Source organism: Notamacropus eugenii, chromosome 1 (assembly GCF_028372415.1).
Source record: "Notamacropus eugenii isolate mMacEug1 chromosome 1, mMacEug1.pri_v2, whole genome shotgun sequence".
NCBI classification, from domain to species: domain Eukaryota; kingdom Metazoa; phylum Chordata; class Mammalia; order Diprotodontia; family Macropodidae; genus Notamacropus; species Notamacropus eugenii.
The window spans coordinates 97,522,091-97,544,111 of record NC_092872.1 but is presented as its reverse complement, the minus strand read 5'-3'; the positions used below and the strand labels follow the sequence as shown (position 1 = coordinate 97,544,111).

At 38.3% G+C, this 22,021-nt stretch overlaps 1 long non-coding RNA gene and 1 pseudogene across 6 annotated transcripts in view; both read right to left on the bottom strand.

Moving 5' to 3' along the window:
* Positions 1 to 478: 478 nt before the first annotated feature.
* LOC140505041 (pyruvate kinase PKM pseudogene) lies at positions 479 to 2,313 on the bottom strand (annotated as a pseudogene).
* Positions 2,314 to 2,910: 597 nt separating this feature from the next.
* Positions 2,911 to 22,021, bottom strand: part of LOC140505031 (uncharacterized) — a 115,731-nt gene continuing 96,620 nt past the window's right edge. For all 6 annotated transcript variants that reach the window (XR_011967321.1, XR_011967322.1, XR_011967326.1 and 3 more), the window contains 3 exons: positions 14,561 to 14,627; positions 3,450 to 3,590; positions 2,911 to 3,160 (listed from right to left, as the gene is read on the bottom strand). This is a non-coding gene — a long non-coding RNA (uncharacterized lncRNA). The remainder of the gene's footprint in view (positions 3,161 to 3,449; positions 3,591 to 14,560; positions 14,628 to 22,021) is intronic.

The window sequence follows — 22,021 nt, the reverse complement described above, 5'->3', positions numbered from 1 at the left end:
GAAAAAACTGGCTTATGACTGGAAGCTTCTTCTTCCCCCCAAGATAAGAGTGCCTTACCAGAGGACACCATTGCTTATTCACTAAAATGTATTGGTTTTCAGCAGCTGGATTCAGCTTATATTTAATTTTTAACTTAATAAGTGTGTGAAACAAAGACACTTTCATTTACAGGATGGAGGCGGGGAAAGGGAGGGTGGTTCCTCTGGTCAGGAAAGATGTAGAGGCCCACATACATTGAGGACTTGTACTTAGAGGGACTGTGGCTAGTGCCTACTTGTGTGTGCATGAAGGATATCTGGATCAATTTAAAACACAATACTGATACATGTTACTTTTTAATCCCCTACGTCAAAGATGATTTGCAGTACCCCAAGCTAAGCCACAGCTGCTCTAGCTTTACACACCACCAAGGGTGTGCTAAATTGATACTGATGTCTCTAAGTAGGGAGGAAAAGCAAAGTTTCTTTAAGAAGAGACTTTAATCTTTTTTGGGGGGGGGGGGATGTTTTAGCAGTATAAAGCCTCTAATAGCTAGGAATGGACAACACCAATAATAGCTGCAGATCTAATGGATGCAGGCAGGGGAAGGGAAGGGAGGGTGCTGAAGTCACCCACAAGAAGGTCTTCAAATGCCCTTTTATGGAACTGGCAGCACACGCATAGTGTTGGTGAAACCTCGACCTGGGCGCCAACCATTCAGTACAATGACCACATCATCTTTCTTGAAAAAGCCACGAGCTTTGCCAACTTCCATGGCAAGGTTAACCCTGAGGTCCACATCTTCAGCCCATGACTCATGAACAGGGTCCTTGCACTGCACAGGAAAGACGCCCCGGTGGAGATGAGCTTGACGTGCAGCCTGAGCAGAACGAGTAACAGCTATGATGGGGGCCCGAGGACGGTACCTAGCTACCTGATAAGCAGACCTTCCAGACTTGGTGAGAACGATAATGGCCCCACTGCAACACTTGAAGGAAGCATCTACGGCACCCACGGCATCAGCTTCAGTGGGATCCTTGGTTACGGGGGCCAGGCGGCGAAGCTCCTCAAACAACTGCGTGTGAAAGATGGTGGCCTCTGTCTCTCGGGCAATCAAGTGTTGCATCCGCATAGCTTCTACTGGATAGTCCCCTTTGGCAGTCTCCCCAGATAGCATGATACAATCAGCTCCATCCAGGACAGCATTGGCTACATCACTGTCTTCAGCCTGCGTGGGGCGTGGCTTCTTAATCATGCTCTCGAGCATCTGAGTGGCACAAATAACAGGTTTCCCAGCTCTATTACACCTTCCAATCATCATCTTCTGAGCAACAAAGACCTTTTCTGCAGGGATCTCAATACCTAGGTCCCCCCGAGCAACCATGATGTCCTCATTGGCTTCCAGGATCTCATCAAATCTTCGGACTCCTTCATGGTTTTCAATCTTGCTGATGATCTTGATGTTTTTGCCTTTCTCTCCCAGGACCTTTCTGACTGCATGGACATCATCTGCCTTTCGGATGAAAGATGCAAACACCATATCCACCCCTTGCTCTAATCCAAAGTGAAGATCTTGGATATCCTTCTGAGACACAGCAGGCAAGTCGACAGCTGCCCCAGGAAGGTTGACACCCTTCTTGCAGCCCAGCATGCCTCCATTCTCCACCTCAGTGATAAGGAAATTGGCACCTTTCTCCTTCACAAGAAGAGAAATGAGCCCATCATCCACAAAGACTTTGCTACCAACATCCACCACCTTGCAAATGTTTTTGTAGTCTAACCACAGGACATTTTCATCACATTTCTCCACGTAGGCTTCATCCAAGGTGACTTTCAGAGTATTACCCCTCTTTAGCTCTACTTTGGCTGTGCTGCTGCCCTTGATGAATCCAGTTCGGATCTCTGGTCCTTTGGTGTCCAAGGCTATAGCAATAGGTCAGTAATGGACAGGGCTAGAAGCAAAGCTCTCTGTGGCTGTTCGAACATTTTTGATGGTTTCAGCATGATACTCATGAGTTCCATGGGAGAAGTTTAGACAAGCCACATTCATTCCAGCGTGAATCATCTCTTTTAACTTGTCCACAGATTGGGAGGCTGGGCCAATGGTGCAGATGATACCAGTGTTTCGGGCCATGATGGGCTCTGAGTCGATGTCCAGACGACACATATGTTCCAGAAAGGTGTCAGCCATGGCAGCAAACAGCTGCTGGTTTTGAGGAGTTTTGAAGGTCATTTCACTGCCTACTTTGCCAACCTCCATGTTGCTCTGGGCACAGGTGTCTCCTTCTAAAGAGCAGCAAATACTATGTCTCCTGCTCTAAAGCGAAGCTCCTTCTGCCAGGAGTAGTTAGTTCTTAAAGGAGCATGCATTTTTAATATGTGCTATGCAGGTTTGTACCCAGAGTTCATCAGGAAATAGCCCGAGGAGGGGGGAAGGGTGCTTTGGTTTTAGGTCTGAAACATCATTAAGTTCAGGACTGACTGAGAAATACACAGGCTGCCCCCATAAGTGTCTTGTTAGACATCATAAATATAAGGGAGTGTATGAATGTCTAAGTCTAGGATATGTATGATAGGTGAGTGACTAGTAAATATCTTTATGACTCAGTATATGGCACATTCAGCCAGTGCACAGCTGGTTCAAACTAACAAATTCTATAGGTACAGTTGGCTACTGTAACAGCAAGAAAGATGGGTTTTCTAGGGCAGGCTGTCCATGGGCTGGGGAGAAACTGCCCGGGACAGTGTTTTGAAGCTAGAGAGAAATGGGATTTTTAGAGAGAAATGGGATTTTAGAATTGGGGTCCAAACACAGGCACCAAGGCACCCATTAAAATGATTCACTGACAACAACATGTATCACATGTGCAAATAAATATTTGTTCTTAAACAACATTAGCATAGAAATGAATTGTGATAGACAATAAAAATTCAATCTAATAAACATTTATTAAGTTCTTACTATCTACATTGTACTAGGTACTGAAGATACAGAAATCAGGTGAAAAAATTATTCTTGTCCTCAAGGACCTTACTGTCTGTTGGCATAGGGGTGAGCAGGATAATTCTTCTAATTCAATAATGATAAATGATCATCTCCTTATTCAGAGCTAGTGTAATGCCTTCTGAATTACAAGCTAAAGAAGAGTATTTTGCTGCTTTTTAAGAAAGGCACGTATCCTAGGATGAAGAGGAAATGAACAGAAATTAGAGCTGACAGACTCTATACCAAAAATGAAATTTCAAAATGGCATACATGTATGGGAGGGAGCATAGTGGGATAGAAAGAGTGTGGGACTCATAGTCAAGGGACCTAAATGTTCTGTCTAGCTTTTTCACGTACTGCCTGCATGACTTTGGGAGGGTCAGTTGAACATATTTTGGTCCAGTTTCCTCATCTACAAATTGGGGAAAATAGAATTTTACTACATAGTTCCCAGGGTTGTTGTGAGAAAAGTGCTTTGCAAACCTTGAAGTACCACACAGATGTGATGTATCCTCATCATCATCCTCCTCCTCATCATTATTAATTGTGGCAAAGTTCTAAACTGGGAAGAAGGAGACAGGTTCTAGTTCAGCTTCTTTCATTTGTGGGATTCAGTTTCCATACCTGAAAAAGAAAGGCTTTGGATTTAGATAAGCTACTCTGCTCCAGGAAAATAATAATAAAAGCTAACATTTATTTTTTTCTGAATAGTTCTGCTTTACTCCATCATCATCATAAATTCAACCACCCCTCAGGAGTAGCCTTATCTCATCTTTGATCTTGATCTTCTCAATTAAAGTTCCTTTTTCATTATCTAGCATTTATAACCAGCTTCAAGCTAACATTTCTGTAGTGTCTATTATGTGCCAGGCACTGAGCTTTATAAGCACTTCACAATATTATCTCACTTGATCTTAACAACTCTAGGAAGTAGGGGCTATTATTATCACCCCCTTTTTACAGATGAGGAAACTGAGGCAAACTATAGCTAGCCCCAGGGTCATATAACTTGCTACTTGAGGTCTTTTGACCCATTCAAATGGCATGTAGTGCTGAAAAATCTTGGAGATTACTACATTAATGGCAGAGATACATGTCCTAGACTGTATGGCCTCAGATACTGACACCAGGCCAAATACTCCATCCAGAACATAAATTAGAAACAATAACACATATTTTAAGAAGTGTACAGGAATGCATGTTATACATCATATGTGAATTATTAATGTTTTTGGGAGGGCTACATGTCAAAAACAAATTTGGGAGAAATCGTTAAAATTTTCCATTGAAAATTCTATGGTTCTTTTATTGGAATTCAGTATTAAAACAAAAACATTTCATTCCACTCAGGCTTTAGTAGAATGCCTAAAGGATGACAAGGTATTTCTTTCCAAGGAAATGAATGAATGAAAAACTGTTTCCTAAGAATGATTTCCAGAGTTAGGAACAGAGTACAGAAAGAGCTGAAAATGAGTGCTAGGAATCACAATGCTGTCTCTGCTGCCCTCCAGTGGCTGGATGGTATGACTGCAAAAATGATGAATCAGTCAAGACTCTAAAACACAACAACATAAGAATTCAATGCAACACATATTAAGTAGTATGGTATATGATAAACTAAGTGTGTGTGGTGAGGTATAGAGAGGTCAGGTTAGACACAATGCCTTCACTACCTTCACTGCCTTCACTGCCTTCACTGATTTTCTGATCTAGAAAAGAGATATGACACATAAATGACTATTATACAGAATATTTAAGTGTATTATGGGTATTTAAAGGAAGTATTTTATGAAAGATGAGGGCAAAGGGCAAAAATCTCCATGTGGAAGCATCCAGGGGGACTTTTTTGAGGAGGTAGCATCTGAGTTATACTTTAATGATATAAGTATAAATGGCATGTCTAAGGTAGGGTGGAAAAAATCATATAGGAGATTAAAGTTATAAGGGACCTTAAAATCCATCAATTTGTTTCCTTTAATAATTTCATCAATTCATTTTTCAAGTAAAAGATTGTTAATTGATTTTAAATTATTGTATAGTAATTTTTATTGTATATTATTGCATAATAATGGTCTACAATCAATCATACAAACAATAAGCATCTATTAAGTGCTTCTTATGTGCTAGGCCCTGTGATACAAATAGAATTGGTGATAGAAATTCAAAAATAAAACTCTCTCTTTAGGGAGATCACATTCTAAAGAGTAAAACCAACATATATATACATAGAGATATAAAACATACACATACAGTAGATGAAATTATGTTTGAAGGAAAGAAATTTCTGGGCTTTCAGTCAACTAAGAAGTATTTATTAAATGCTTACTATGGATAAGATACTGTGCTAAGGGTTTAGTATTCATACAAAGGCAAAAACAGTCCCAACAGCCCTGAATGGAGGGCAGATATAGTCAAATACCTATATAGATACAAGATAGATAGATAGATAGATAGATAGATAGATAGATAGATAGATAGATAGATAGATAGATAGAGATGGATAGATATAGATATGGATATATCTCTATCTATCTATATAATGAAAATAAAGGTCATCTCAGAAGTGTGTCTCTAATAGCAGGGACATAAGGAAAAAGGAGACTGGGAAGGACCTGTTGCAGAAAGAGAGATTTAAGCTGAATTTTGAAGGAAGGAAACCAGAAATTCTAAGAAGTGAAGAGGGAGGAGGCAGGGTACTGTAGGCATTGGTGACAGCCATTACAAGAGCATGGAAGGGAATGAAAGCTGGAGTGTTTGTGAGGAACACCATGGCTGGACTATATGGATGCCACTATGGCTGGATGTAAGAGTATTTGGAGGGGAGTAATGAAAAAATCGGAATGACAGGGAGGTACCAGTTTGTGAATACCTTGCAGTTTTTTGAGTGGTGGAGAGGTAGGGTGTGACATGATTAAGGTAGCACTTTAGGAAGATCAATATGGCAGCTGTGTGGGAGATGGACTGAAGTGAAGAAAAATGGGGAAATTAATAGTCTATAATCATAATAGCATTTAAAAATGCATCTTTGTCTTTTTAATGCCTTTTATTTTAGGGCAACATAAAAATTGGCCACCATATAATGAATATATGAATGCAAAGATGCATTTGTTATGTGCTCAACACCAGGGATACAAAGATATTATTAAGAGATTTCTTGCCTTCAAGGAACTTATATTCTCTCAGGCAGATAACACAGATAGGAAAGTCTAATTTCTGGAAAGTTCCAGTGGTCTTTATGGCTCAGGGACAGGGAAGATGACAAAGCCAGGGGGTATGAAGTGTGTAATAGAAACAAATAATAAAAATATAATTTTCCCTAATTGTTCAGAAAGAACACTCAATGAAGAGTCAGGATCTGGGTTCTGTATCATGACTTGTGACCCAAATTTAGTGTGTGACATTAGTTAAGCTAATTAATCTTCCTAACCCCCATTTTTTCTCCTGTCAAATGAGGGAGCTGGACCAGATAATCTACAAGATTCTGCCCTGATCTAACAGTCTATTGTTTGATGTTTCTAAAGTGGCAGTCTAACCTGTCATTCCTTTACTCAGTCTACAGAGGTTCCCCATCACTCACAGGATAAGAATACAATATCATCTGTCTGGCATTGATAGCCTTTCACATTCTGGCTCCAGCTTCTCTCTCCTGACTGGTTACACATTACTTTCCATCAAAACATTTTCTATAACTTGGTCCCTGAATAGAAACAGTCTAGTTTACATTTCCATGCTAGGGAATTCCCCATACTCAGAATGGTCTCCCCAGCTCTGACTCTTGAAATCTCTAGGTTTTTTCAAGGTTCATCCCAAGTGCCACCTCCTTCAATAAACCTTTTCCTATTGTTGAACAGGAATTCTCTCCCATCCTTTCCAAGAAGGAAGAATAATGTTTACCATCAGGGGAAGATATAAAAGTCAATGCTTCTGCATCCAGAACCTCCAAAATAAATATGCAATGGTCCCAGGCCATGGAAAAGCTCAAAAAGGATTTTGAAAATCAAGTAAGAGAGGTGGAGGAACAACTTGGGAAGAGAAACGAGAGAGATGCAAGAAAATCATGAAAAGTGAGTCAACAGCTTGTGAAAGGAGACCCAAAAAAATGCTGAAGAAAATAACACCTTTAAAAATAAGCTAACTCAATTGGCAAAAGAGGTCCAAAAAGCCAATGAGGAGAAGAATGCTTTAAAAAAAACAGAATTAGCTAAATGGAAAAGGGGGTTCAAAAGCTCACTGAAGAAAATAGTTCTTTAAAAATTAGAATGAAACAGATGGAAGCTAATGACTTTATGAGAAACCAAGAAATCACAAAACAAAACCAAAAGAATGAAAAAATGGAAGATAATCCAAAATATCTCACTGGAAAAACAACTGATCTGTAAAAGAGATCCAGGAGAGATAATTTAAAAATTTTGGGAATACCTAAAAGCCATGATCAAAAAAAGAGCCTAAACATCACCTTTCATGAAATTATCAAGGAAAACTGCCCCGATATTCTAGAACCAGAGGGCAAACTAAATATTGAAAGAATTGATTGATCACCTCCTGAAAGAGATCCAAAAAGAGAAACTCCTAGGAATATTGTAGCCAAATCCCAGGGCTCCCAGGTCAAGAAGAAAATATTGAAAGCAGTCAGAAACAACCTGTGTCCTGTGGAAATACAATCAGGATAACACAAGATTTAGCAGCTTCTACATTAAGGGATGAAAGGGCTTGGAATATGATATTCCAGAAGTCAAAGGAATGAGGATTAAAACCAAGAATCACTTACCCAGAAAAATTGTTTTTTTTTCAGGGAAAAAAATGGTCATTTAATGAAATAGAGGACTTTCAAACATTCTTGATGAAAAGACCAGAGCTGAAAAGAAAATTTGACTTTCAAACACAAGAATCAAGAGAAGCATGAAAAGATAAACAGGAAATAAAAATCACAAAGGACTTACTAAAGTTGAACTGTTTGCATTCTTACAAGGAAAGATAATATTTGTAACTCTTGAAACTTCTCTCAGTATCTGGGTAGTTGGAAGGATTATACATACATACATTCACAGACACACAGACACACCGACACACCGACACACAGACACACAGACACACACATACACATACACACACACATATATATATATGTATATATATATATATATATATATATATATATATATATATATATATAGAGAGAGAGAGAGAGAGAGAGAGAGAGAGAGAGAGAGAGAGAGAGAGAGAGAGCACGCACAGGGTGAGTTGAATAGGAAGGGATCATAACTAAAAAAATAAAATTAAGGGGTAAGAGAGGAATATATTGGGAGGAGAAAGGCAGAAATGGAATGAGGCAAATTATCTCTCACAGAAGAGGCAAGAAAAAGCTTTTCCAATGGAGGGGAAAAGGGAGAGATGAGAGGGCAAAAGTGAAACTCACTCTCATCACATTTGGCTCAAAGAAGGAATAACATGAACTCTCAATTAAGTAGGGGAGAAGGGGATAAGAAGGGTGGGGGGGATGATGGAAGGGAGGGCAAATGGGAGGAGGGAGCAATTAGAAGTAAACACTCTTGGGGAGAGACAAGGTCAAAAGAGAGAATAGAAGAAATGGGGGGCAGGATAGGATGGAGGGAAATATAGTTAGTCTTATATAGGATGACTATTATGGAAGTCTCTTGCAAAACTACACATATATAGCCAATATTGAATTGCTTGCCTTCTCACTGGGGATGCATGGGGAGAGAATAAGGCAGGGAAGTTGGAACTCAAAGTTTTAGGAACAAATGTTGAGAATTGCTTTTGTGTAAAACTGGGAAATTAAAAATACAGGTAATGGGGTATAGAAATTTATCTTGCCCTACAGGACAAGAGAGAAGATGGGGATAAGGGAAGGGAGGGGTGGTAGAAGGGAGGGCACATTGGTGGAAGGGGCAATCAAAATGAATGGTGTTTTTGGGGTGGGGGGAGAGATGGGGAGAAAATTTGGAACTCAAAATTTTGTGAAAACGAATGTTGAAAACAAAATAAATGAATAAATATTTTTTTTTAAAAAGGAAAAAAGTAAAATAAAAAAAAGGTTATAAAATAGGAAATCAAAAAAAAAAAGAAACCCTTTCCTAATTCCCCCAATGGTGAATGCCCCTCTCTGATCACTATATATTTATTTTATACCTATCCTGTGTTTATTCATCTGTAACCATATTGTATCTCTTCACAGTGCTGTCTCATTTTTGTATTTGTATCTCTGATTTAAGTACTTACAAAATCATTATTAATTGATTCATAACTACTTCATATAAAACCCATTTTTTTGCAGAGCCCAGCTCAGGATGCCCAATATCATCACATTGCTAGCAAAAATAGGCCAAATTTCAAGCAAGATTCTATTGATTCGTTGGCATCTTTTAGCCTTTCTTTCTATTCAAGGAGCAAGATTTTTTTTTTCCATAAATGCTCACCTCTCTCAAATTCAAAAGAAGAACACACATGAGTATGGGAGAGAATAAAATTCTGGCTTGTTAGTAATTAAATGTAGCAAAATTATTTTACCATTTTCTGGAGGAAAGAAGAATCATCTTTGTTACAGTTTCAGCTATTTTTTAAAAAAGAGGAACAGAGATGCCTTTAAGATCCCTGAGTTTCCCTTTCTAATGAAATTGACATAAAATGTTTGATTGATCTTTTTCACCTTAGCTTGAACTCCCTGGGCTAAAACTATGACATACAATAATTGATGGCTGTTCTACAGGAGAATTCTTCAGGAAACACAAAATATGCTTATTAGGTAATGTTGCTGTACTGAGCTAACACACAAAATTCCAGACCCCCTCCTTTGATTGACCAAAAGGTCAACTCAGGTAATTTATTTTGTACACCATGATGTGGAAGCTCACCTCTACAATATTTCTTCCTTGCCCAGGGTAACTTAATAACATAGAACATTTTTTCCTATATCCTTTCCAACATCCAAAGTATCTTCTCCTATAGAAGACAGTACAATCACTCATGCACTGATTACAAGCACTATCTCTGTCTCTTCTCCTTTCCCATCTCCTTTCTATAAATGGAGCTGCCTTACATCTGATTAACCAATTAATTCAGTCCTTTGAATAGCTTTCAAAAATTATTAAATCAGGAAAAATTATGATATTGTGTTGACCTGCCTCCACTGTACCCCACTCATCTCCCAGACCATCCACAGTTCTTCTTATAATTAGTCCTAAAAACATAGAGATTTCTTGGAAATCTAGCCATGAAGTAGGTAGTTGGAATATTTATAAATACTTTTTAGGTTACTGACTGATTTTTCACTAAGTACACCAACTGATGCCTTTTTAAGTACTTGGTACATTGGTCATTGCTTTATTTTCTCAGATAAATTAATTGCTAACTAATCAAATATTTATTGAAAAAGTTGAAGCTAAGTTTCTATCTTCTACATTATTATTTAGCAGGGGAGATAAGATTTATATAAATGAAGTATCTTGAAGCAAGTAACCTATCAATTTTTGCAATGATTTATATAATCATATATACATTTGTAATTCTAAAGTGCTGATAGCACTAAATAAAGAGATAAAAAGAGTTAAAGAGAGAGGGGTTGGGTGCTACCTGAGAAGGTGACTTTTATGTAAGGCCTTACAGAACAGATAAAATGTGACATAATGGAAAGAAACTGACCTAACATTCAAACAACTTGGATTCTAGCCCTGCACTCTAGTGGTATAACCTTGATCAAGTCAGTTCTCTGGGCCTCAGTTACCTTATCTATAAAATGGAAGGGTAGAAAAAAACATGTCTACTATGACTAGAATATAGATGAAGATAACAGAAGGTATCAAGTCCAACGGATAATGTTGCTTCCAAATTATTGAAGTTAAAGTTCACATCTTTCTGTTCTGATGACAAATAGGAAAGTGACATGTCTTATTAGCAGCAGTGGCACGATCAGGCATTTTAGCTCACAACTTTTTAAATGGGGAGGTACAATACTTTTTGGGGGGAATACTTATTTACTGGAAAGTAACTGATGTGTCAGAACAAAATATATCAATAAGTAAACAATATTTTTAAAGGAGCTTTTTGACTACATGATCTGTTTAGCTCTAGGTCTAGTATTCTGTGACTATGCATTCCCCAGTATTTCACTGAAAGCTTATTATATAAATTATTATTATTGTCATATTAATGAAAAGACCTAAATAGTATATATTAACAATATATTATTAATATATGATTAAGAGTATTAATATTATTATTAATAGTATAATTAAAATATTAATATAATTAATTATATTAATTAATAGCATAATAGTAAGGAAAAGGCCTAAATAGTATATATTAATAGTATATTATTAATGTATAATTAAGAGTATTAGCACTGTTATTAATAGTATAATTATAATTATACTATAATATAATTACAATAAATTAATTATATTAATTAATAGAATAATATTAATGAAAAGGCCTAAATTCATGGTATTTTTTTTTCTGTGCTTGTCAAAATGATTTAGGCAGGAATTATTCCACTTAATGAACAATCCCCCCCCCCCCCCGCCCGGAGAATATTGACAATGAGATATTGAACTCATTGATTGCTGTTGGTGTCATTGGACAATGATCTTGCTTCCATTGATACATTCTCCATTCACTCTGGCTGCTTGTCTTTCACTTCTGACCTTGACTGATGACTTCTGATCCTAAACTGTCCCTTTGGGAGGGCTGAAGGGGCTGAAGCCACACCAGTAGTGCCATCAGGTTTGATGTGGTGGATGCAAGTCTACCCTTGGGGTATCCCCAGTGACTTGACCTTAGTGGAATGAACAAATGCCTCATGTAGCCATGGTTGTCAATCCCATGCAATGAAATTCAGTTCAGTTCAGTTCTATTTAACATTTATTATTCATACTATATTTTGAGTAGCTTACATGAAAGCACCATTTATCAACAATCTTATAGTGCAGGGCAGTCTATTCAAGTGTAAGATTCTGCCCATTACTTTATGACCATCTTCTTATCCCTTGATTTAACTAGCCAAAATGCTGTGTTCACATGTATTGTCTTCCCTATTAAACTGTAAATTTCTTGAAGAAAGGGATTGGGCTTCATTTCATTATTATCTCCTAGAGGTTAGCAGAATACTTTACTTGTAGTTGAAAGCTTAATATGTGATTGTTTAATTGGATTTTTTTATATCTCTATCTGGCATGGGGGAGCATAGTATACTTTCCCTCAGTATGAAAGTTTTGTGTGCTATGCATAGAAACAGGGACTTTGCTGATTATTTTTGGACAGTATTCCCTTGTCTATTTTCCAAATTCTGGGCCCATATGTGCATTATCTCATGTTAACAAACCACTGGTTAGTCAATAGTCAGTGATAAGACTTGGCTCATAGATATTAGACGGCCTTTACTGATAATAGGTAGGAATTTAGAAGGAACCAAATACTTGTGAAACTTATAATCATAAGGTCAGGTGGACATTCTTTCTGGGTCTCATTTTTGGGTGACTTTCTGTTATAGAAGTTATTTATTTTCAGTTTTCAACATTCACTTCTACAATATTTTGAATTCCAAATTTTCTCCCCATCTCTCCCCTTCCCCCACCTCAGGACAGCGTGCACCCCAATGTAATGGTAATTTAAATGGGAAGATCTTTCCCACCCATTAATAGGCCCAAGTGACTTGCTTAAATCACATGGAAGCCTAAGTCACATGTGGCAGGAGAAGCCTAAATCACAGGTGGAACAGGAAGGGTGGAGCAGAACTGTGAGGAAGTTAGTGAGAGCAGTTAGGATGGAGGAGAGGGGACACAAGCAGGAAGACACAGCTAGTCTTGTGAATATTTGCTTGTGGAAAGGTGGTGTAGGGGAAGGAAGGCTTGGGAATGACTTTGTTCCCCACAGTGCTAACATGTTTTGACTTTTTGGTCGCTATGATGGATTTGGTTTTCTGGTGTCTGAATAAATGTTTTTCTTCTGCCTTTTGTGTGGAGAATCTGTTATACTTTGTGATTCAGAACTATGCCAGCATATTCATAGTCACCCAAGAGCCTCTGCCACCCAAAACTTCAGTTTTCCTTTATTCCCTAAAGGGAATAAAGATAAAGGATATAGGATATATAGGATAAAGAACTTTTTGCAGCTCCATTTGGCATTTAAAGGTCTTCACAATTTGACTCCAGTCCATCTTTCCATGGTGATTGAACATTACTGCCCTCACGCTTGCCACCCACCCACCATGTAGCTCTATGTTACAACCAGTCTTTCCTATTTAATGTTCCTCATACATGGCATTCCGTCTCTTCTCTTTTTGCCTTTGGACAGGCTGTCCTTCAAGCCTGGCATGTTCTCCCTGCTCACCTCCACACACAGCAACTCTTAAGTTCCCACAAGACCTTTGTGAATCCTCCTAATTATCAGCACTCTCCCTTGAAATCACTTTGTACTTATTTTGTGCATATTTTGCATTTATTTATCTGTGTACATGTTGTTCCACTCCCTGTGGAAAGCACATTCCTAGAGAAGCAGGGATAGATTTATTTTTGTCTTTGTACACTCATCATTTAGCAAAGTTCCTAACATAAACTAAGTGCTTCATAAATGCTTGTTGAATTTAACTGAATTGAAGCCTAACTTGGTCTTGAAGATTTAGCAAACTGAATAGATAAACAGGACTTTGGTCATTTAGAACAATTTAATTCTTAATAAAAGAGATAAGGATTGGCTCTTCTGGCTACTTTTCAGCATTCCATTTGGTTTCTCCTCATCACACAAGAGTCACCCTTTCCTGGAAGATCCTGATGTTAATAACAGGGACTCTCATATCAAAATTCTTTCCTTATTCCCGTAGGTCTTATCACTACTAGAAAGATGTTTTGCATAGTTTTATTTAATTGCTGTTATCCCATTATTACAAGCTATTATTAACTGGGATCAACAGAAACTGTCTCTCTTTCATATTTATAACCTTCAAATATTCATAGATGGAGCCAAGCAATATAGTGTAAGAGACAGAGCATCCCCTCAAAAGACCTCAGTACCTTTGTTAACTTTAACTCTCATGGCCTCAGCTCTTTAAAAATGCTTAAATGATCTCTAAGGACTTTTCCAGTTCTATCATTCTATAATATTTCATTCTATCCCATTCCAAAAGCATTTATCAAATGTCTATTATATGCAAGTGTCTATTATATTTGGGATCCAGCTTACAATTCATCTTCTGCAGGAGGTCTTTCACAGTTCCAAGTTGATGCATCATCTTTGCTTTTCATGATCTGAAGTTGATACTATGTGATATCACCACCTTTTCCAAATCATCTCTGTCATTATCTGCCCCCATATTTTAAACCTCTGCTCAGGATGTTTCATCTACTGAAATGCTCTCCCCATCCTCTATGCCTACCCAAAATAACTCCACTATTCAGAGCCTTTCTCAAGTCCCATCTCCCCCTCCAAGTCATCATCAATAGAATTTGGTACCTATACCACTTATTTGGCATTTAATCATACACTGTGTTGCCTGTTTATGTCAATATCACATGTGTATTTTGTTATGGGGCAAGGGGCAGCTCCTCACTTGTATTAGTACAATCACAATAAATAACTGATACCTTATAGCTGTGTCTTCAGCTCCTCTCCTTTGTGGCAGTGTTCTAGTTGGTAGCTGATATTTTCTGGCTGTTTGAATAGAGAAGGGGTAGTATAATCACCCACTGCCAATCCATGTAATTCCTGCCAGCATAGTCATTATCTCAATGAGTCACAGGACTGAAAAGGAAATTTCAGCCACAGAAAAAGCAAAGAATTCTTTTTATTTAATACTGTGGACCCCACAGTACAAGATGAATGTCTGTGTTCACTCAGTTAAGGTTCAGATTTCTCTTCCTTCTAACTCAGTTATTCTTGCTTTTTCCTTTTTTCATCATGGACCTCTTCAGCAATCTGGTGAAACCTATGGACCTCTTCTCAGATGGTTTTTAAATGCATCAAATAAAATACGTGAGATTAGAAAGAAAGTTAGTTATACAATTTATTCCCCATTCAAGTTCATAGACCCAATGAAATCTATCCACTGATCCCTTGGGAGTTTCTGGACCACAGGTTAAAAACCTCTCTTCTAAGCTGACATCTTCCTGGATGAACTTCTAATGTAACATACATTACATTATACCCATGTGCGGGAAGTAGCACTATGGAGCAATCACATGATTTAACATGTAACCTCATTGGAACTTGACTCAAGACATCAGGAGGTTTTTTACCTGATCTGAATTTTCCTTCCAGCCCTTCTCTCTTGCATACTCACTTGGGATCACCAAACTTTAGAACTTAAAGTCTGGTGCTTCTCTTACCCCCTTTCCTTTTCCCTCCCACAGGTAAGAGTCTCTTGGCTTTGCTCCAACTCTCCCTTCGCCCACGTCTTTCCTTTATTCCCTGACTTGAGTAGAATAGCTCTAATTATATTATCTTCTCTTACTTTCTCTCTTCTAATATTAAGACAGACCTTGTACAGATGGTATTTATTGTAATCTATCCTAATTCCTTCTATAAATAATATTGTGTACCTTATGCATTTAGGATTATTTGTTAGAGATTCTATTTTCTTAATATCTAAACATCTATACTGATAGACTGTTTTCTGTTGGTAACAGACTGTGTCTGTTATTGAATTAACAATTCTCCTGAAAGTCCATGTGGTTGAAAATTCAACTTATTAGTCTGTTTATTACTGAGCTAAGAATCCCTCTGTGCTCAGTCATTTTCAGTCATGTCCAATTCTTCATGACCCTATTTAGGGCAGAGATCCTGGAGTGGTTTGCATTTCCTTCTCCAGTTCATTCTACAGTTGAGGAAACTGAGATAAACAGGGTTAAGTGACTTGTCTGGGGTCACCCAGCTAGCAAGTGTCTGAGGCCAGGTCTTCCTCACTCCAAACCCAGTGCTCTATCCACTGCACCACCTACCTGCCCATAATCCCTCTATAATGTGTGTTATAATTATTCCTGTTAAATCTCTCTCTCTTTCCAGAGAAAAACTGGCTAGGTAGGAAGATAGATACACAGATAGCCAGTCAACTAGCATTTATTAAAAGCTTACTAAGTGCCAGGTATTGCAGTACGCAATGGTGAAACAAAGAAAGACAAATGTGAAAGGGAGTAAGGTAGAAGAAGACTGGAAAGGTAGAAAGGGACAAGGTTAGGAAGGGCTTCGAAAGCCAAGCAGGATTTTATATTTGGTCCTGGGAACCACTGAAGTTTGCTAAATAGAGGTAGAAAGGGATGATATGGTCAGACCTGAATTTTAAGAATTTCAGTTTGACAGCTGAGCAGAGGTTAGATTGGAGTGGGAAAAGACTCTAGAGACAGGGAAATTAACCTACTGCAGTAATTCAGGCATGAAGTGATAATGACCTATATTAGGGTGGTAGTGAAGTCAGAGGAGGGAAGGGGGCATATACGAAAGATATTGCAAAAGGAGAAATGGTGGGGTTGACAAGTGATTGGATTTGGAGACTGGAGATTTATTTTAATAAAACAACTTTTATACCAGGTATTGTTAAGTGCTAAGGATACAGGCATATCTAAAACAAGACAGTGCTTGCCTTCAAGGACCTTATGCTAGTGGAAAAAAACACAAAGACAAAATGGGGAACTTTGAAAGGGAAGAAGGAGACAGCATGGCTGAAATGTGGTATAGAGGCCTGGTTCTGGAAAAGATTAGATAAAAACTCACCTATCAGGTACAGGGCTCTCAGGAGCTGAGCCCCAAGTTCCAGAGGGTCAGGAAGAGGAGGATTGGAGGAAGAGGGCCAGAGTGAAGGCAACAAGGTATACAGAGGGCAGAGCAGTTGGGGAGGATTCCTTTTTGTAGGTAAAGCCAAAAAATCCTTGGAGGCCTACGAACCCCAATATATTTGCAAGTACAACAGACTCAATGCTAGCAGAAGTTGGCAGTATCTGCCCAGACTCAGACTTACACTTCTTAATTTTTCTATCCCAATGGAATTTTAAGCAGTTTGAAGGTAGGAAATGTGCCTTTAAATCCCGTTGAACTCTATTCAGCACTTAGTAAATACTGACCATAGAGTAAGCACAAACTGTAAAAGAGATGAATGAAATACAAGAAAAGGGCATTTAATTGAAAGTGATGACTGAAGAAGAATCAATCTAGTCATATCTTCAGGGTTCAAAAAATTGCCCTAATTTCATTTAGTGAAACTGCCTTCTGTGGGAAGAGAAAACCCTCGGGCTGGATTTCATCCAGAGCTCTTTTCATTCTAAAGTTGCTATGATTCTTTAGGGCTAGTAACCTTGACAACAATCACCTTAACCCTTGATGTTCCTCTAAGACACAGGTGGGAATCTGTGGCCTCAAGGACACATGTAGCTCTCTCGGTCCTCAAGTGTGTCCCTTTGGCTGAATCCAAACTTCACAGAACAAGTCCCCTTAATAAAAGAATTTGTTCTGTAAAACTTGGACTCAATTAAAAAGCTTCACCCAAGAACCTAGAAGGCCACATGTGACCTTGAGACTGCAGGTTCCCCACTCCTGTTCTAAGGGCTGGGCCTGAATAAACCAGTATTTTCTTGGTTATTATTTATATACCTAAAGAACCATTAGCCACTTGTGGGGTTTTTTTTCACATGCTTTGGTTTGGAGCCCTGTCAAATGCTTTGGAAGTTCCAAATATTTGAGATACTAACTCCTCCATGGCCATATATTTATTTAACCTGTCTTTCCTAAAGCTTTAGCTGGGCATGATTCCCCAGTATCTAAATCATATCATCTTTCACTCAGTAAGTTCCAAAGAATATAGGGAAAGTCAAGCTTAGACTTACAGGAGACAGGGTCAGGTGCCATGATCTAACATATATAAACAACACTAGTATAAAAAAATTTTACTGGTTCAAAAAAATTATAGAATCTTGGTAAACAAAATTTGACACTGAAAAAATTTTAAAATGGCAACACAGAGACCCAGACTTCCCCTTCCAGTGCACTTTCTGCTCCACATCAGCCCCTAACTCATAGATGAATCTGGAAAATCTGATCCAATAAGCATTTATTCACCTACTATGTACAAGGCATTGTCTAGGCCCTAGAGAGACAAAGACTAAATAAATTTTCAAAAGTCCCTGATCTCAAAGAGCTCTTATACAATAATTTTAGGATGATGATAATTAAAAATAAGTAGAATAAGGAGGACAGCTGGGTGACACAATGGATAGGGCACTAAGCCTGGAGTCAGGAAGATATAAGTTTAAATCTAACCTTACACACTTACCAGATGTGTGACCCTCGGCAAGTCAATTAACTACTGTTTGTCATAGTTCCTCATCTGTAAAATGGGAACACCCTGGAAAAGGAATTGGTAAATTACTCCAGTGGTTTCTTCGTCAAGAAAACCTAAAATCCATGGGGTCACGTAGAGTAAGAAAGGCCTGAACAATACCAACCACGAAGTATAAAGAAAAGATTTTTGTAGGACCCCATCCATTTTTTCCCCAAGACACATGTCACTTTCCTGTAATTGTCAAGATTTTAAAACACTGACATCATTATAGAAACATGGTAACATTTAAAGCAAAAGGAATTAGTTTACATCAAGCAAAATTCAGCGTCTTCCTATTTCGAATGAAACAATCTACTCTGAAATGTTCCGAAACATTCTCCTCATCGTTTAGTCATTTTTCAATCATGTCCAACTCTTCATGACCCCTTTTGGGGTTTTCTTGGCAAAAATACTAGAGTGGTTTGCCTTGGAAAGCCATGATTTTTGAACCGCAAGTATTCATGGCTATAAAATTCTCAGTGCTATTTCTTTGATTTTCCATTAGAGATATTGTCTCATTAGCTCAAACTGATGTTCAGGCTAGTTCTCCAGGAAACTTAATCAGTCAGTCAGTCAAACAACATTTATTAAGCTCTTATTATGTGCTAGCCACTGGGAACGGAAAGGCCAAAACCTAGGGACTGTGGTTTTTATCTGCAGAAATTTTAATGAACAACACAGTGAATTTCACTGTTGTTTCTGTTAGAACAAAAATGCTGCTTCCACAGCAGAGACTCCGGCAACTGGAATATTTCAACTCCTTAATGGTGCAGGCAGAATGATGTAGTGGAAAGAATGATGACTTCCTGCTTGTATTTAAGCCTCTTGGATTTTAGAGCTCTGGAGAAATCTTAGTTCCAGCTTGTTCTGGCTTGAATCCTTATTCAGATTTCATCCCTCTTTCCTCCAAAAATGAATGTCCTACTGTCAGATTGCCTTAATAACCAAGATGTGCCTCTATTTCCCAAACAGTAGATATGAAAACAAACTTGTGGATTTCCTTTTGATTATTTCTGATCTGAGTATGTAAGTAATTGAGAGAGACCTGTGTGAGAATTCCACCACCACTGCTTTCTATCTGGGTGACTGAGCAAGATATTTGTTATTTCTGAACCTCAGTTTGATAACCTGTAAAATGGGCATAATTATAACTATAGAAGTTACTTCATGTGAGGCAGTGCAGTGTATAGATGGAGGTCTGACCTTGGAGCAAAAACAACCTGAGTATAAGTCCTTTCTTTAAGAGAGATTTATTGTCAAAAGCCAATAGATGGGGCAGCTAGGTGGCACAGTGAATAGAACACTGGCCCTGGAGTCAGGAGGACCTGAGTTCAAATCCAGCCCCAGATACTTGACACATACTAGAGGTGTGACCTTGGGCAAGTCACTTATCCCTAATTGCATTGCCTTCCTCCCTCAAAAAAAAAAAAAGCCAATAGTCAACAAACAGTTATTAAGTACATACTATGTGTCAGTTAGTTCCTGCTTGTATCTCAGCCTCTTGGAAATGTTAAGCACCTTAGAGATACAAAGAAAAAACAAAAGACAATCCCAGACCTCAAAGATCTCAGAATCTAACCAAGGTAGTTATTGTTGCTGTTGTCAGCCATTTCTCAGTCCTGTCTGACTCTTTGTAACCCCATCTGTGCCTTTTTTGTCCACGACACTGGAGTGGTTTGCCATTTCCTTCTCCAACCCTTTTTAGAGATAAGAAAACTGAAGCAAACAGGGATAAATGACTTGCCCAGGATCACACTGCTAGTAAGAGTCTAAAGCCAGATTTGAACTCAGGAAGATGAATCTTCCTGACTCCAGGCTTGGCATTCTATCCACCACACCAATTATCTGCCAGTGAGGAAAGACAACACATTAAAAAACAGGGGGTGGGAGGGAGTGGCCTGGTACTCATAATGGAGTCCTGCAGCAGGTGAGAAATGATAAGACAGCAGCCCTGAACACCCTCCTTAAATGGAAGAACTGAGAAGAGCTCTCTTGATGTCCACCCTCTACTCTCTCTAATCAGAGAGAGAGAGGGGCTCCAGGGGCAAGAGCTTCTGAGGACATGGAAGCATCCTCTTAGTGGCTCCAAGGAACTCTCCAAGTGGCAAACAAATTATTAGTCTATATGGATAGATGGAGTTCTGTGTTGTGAATCCACTGTATCAATGAAATCACAAGTTCTGGACTTGCCCTCCTCCTTCTATGATCTTCTGACCAAAAACCACTTATACTAGTGAGGAACAAGTAAAAGAAGGTAGCAAGGTCAGTCAATAAACATATATTAAGCATGTTGTACTAGGCATTGTGATTAGCACTGAGAATACAAAGAAGGCAAACAAAAATATATAATTCTTCTTCTTAATGAGGATATACGTTATATTGTGGGGGCAGCACTCTATGTCAGGGGGCTCTTAACCTTTGTGTCATGGACCCCTTTGGCAGTCTAGTGAATCCTATGTATCTTTTCTCAAAATAATGTTTTTAAATTTATAAACTATATTATCATAAAGGAAATCAATTGTATTGAAAAAAAGATGTATTTTTTTTTCTATCCAAGTTCACAGTCACCCAGACATCTGTGATCCCTTTGGTGATCTATGGATCCTAGGTTTAAAAGTTCTGATGTATGTACGACCTACAGATAGTATAAATTGTTGTTAGTCTTGTATTTAAAGGGGACTAATGACAACATGGGTGATGTCTTGACTTCCATGTCAACTGGATCTAACTGAGGCACAGCTGTGTAAAGTCACCATCAAAGTCCAGTGGTTAGGCAAAGGTCAAAACCACTGTCCATGGTCCAGTATGCAGTGGTGACCTTGGTATCCTTGATGCTTGAATAAACTCTAATCATTCCATAGCACCTGCTTCAGCTGTCTTGATGGCCACTGGAACATATTGTTCTCATCTGTCTCTTCCATCAGGTTCAGGGAGGACTAGCACCTCTGGGGTGAGGACTTGCAGAGTACAAATTGTAGTTTCAGAAAATCCCTTTCTGTTGTATTTAAACTGTTTTTTCTTGTTGCTTGAAATATTTTCTCCTTAATCCGGGAATTTTGAAATTTGGCTATGACATTCCTGTAAGTTTTCTCCCTAGAATCAGGATTTCACAAGAACAAGAAGCTTCTGCACTGAAAGACTTGGTTCTGAAACAGTATATTTTTAAGACCAAAGAAGTTGGGGTTGCATCCAAGAATAATTTATCCAGCAAAGTTGAGTATAATCCTGAATGGGGTGGGGGGGAATGGACATTTAATGAGCTGAAAGACTTTCAGGTATCTGTAACAAAAAGACCAGAAAACTAATGGAAAATTCTATATAAACTATTCAGAATTATAAGAAAATCATTAAAGATTAATTATTAGGCATTGATAAAGGTTAAACTGTTTACTTCTGATATATGAAAATGTTGTCAGTATTCTTAAAACAGTTATCATTATTACGGTAGTTTGAAAGAAAAATTGTGGCAGAGTTGTGTATAAGGGGGTGATTCTAAAAAGCAAAATTGGGTAGGAAAAGGTATTAAAGAATGATTATGTCATAAAATAGGGCATGAAAGGAAGAACTAATACTCATCTAGGTTGAAGAGGAAACAAAGCATACATGTGAAGAGGTTTAGAAGATTTCTGAACTTACAGGGAGGTGAAAAAACTGGGGATAGGGTAAAGGAGAGACTTTTAAAGGGGTATACATAATAAGATTAAGAGGGGGAGAAGATAAGGGAGGGAATTTGAGAGGG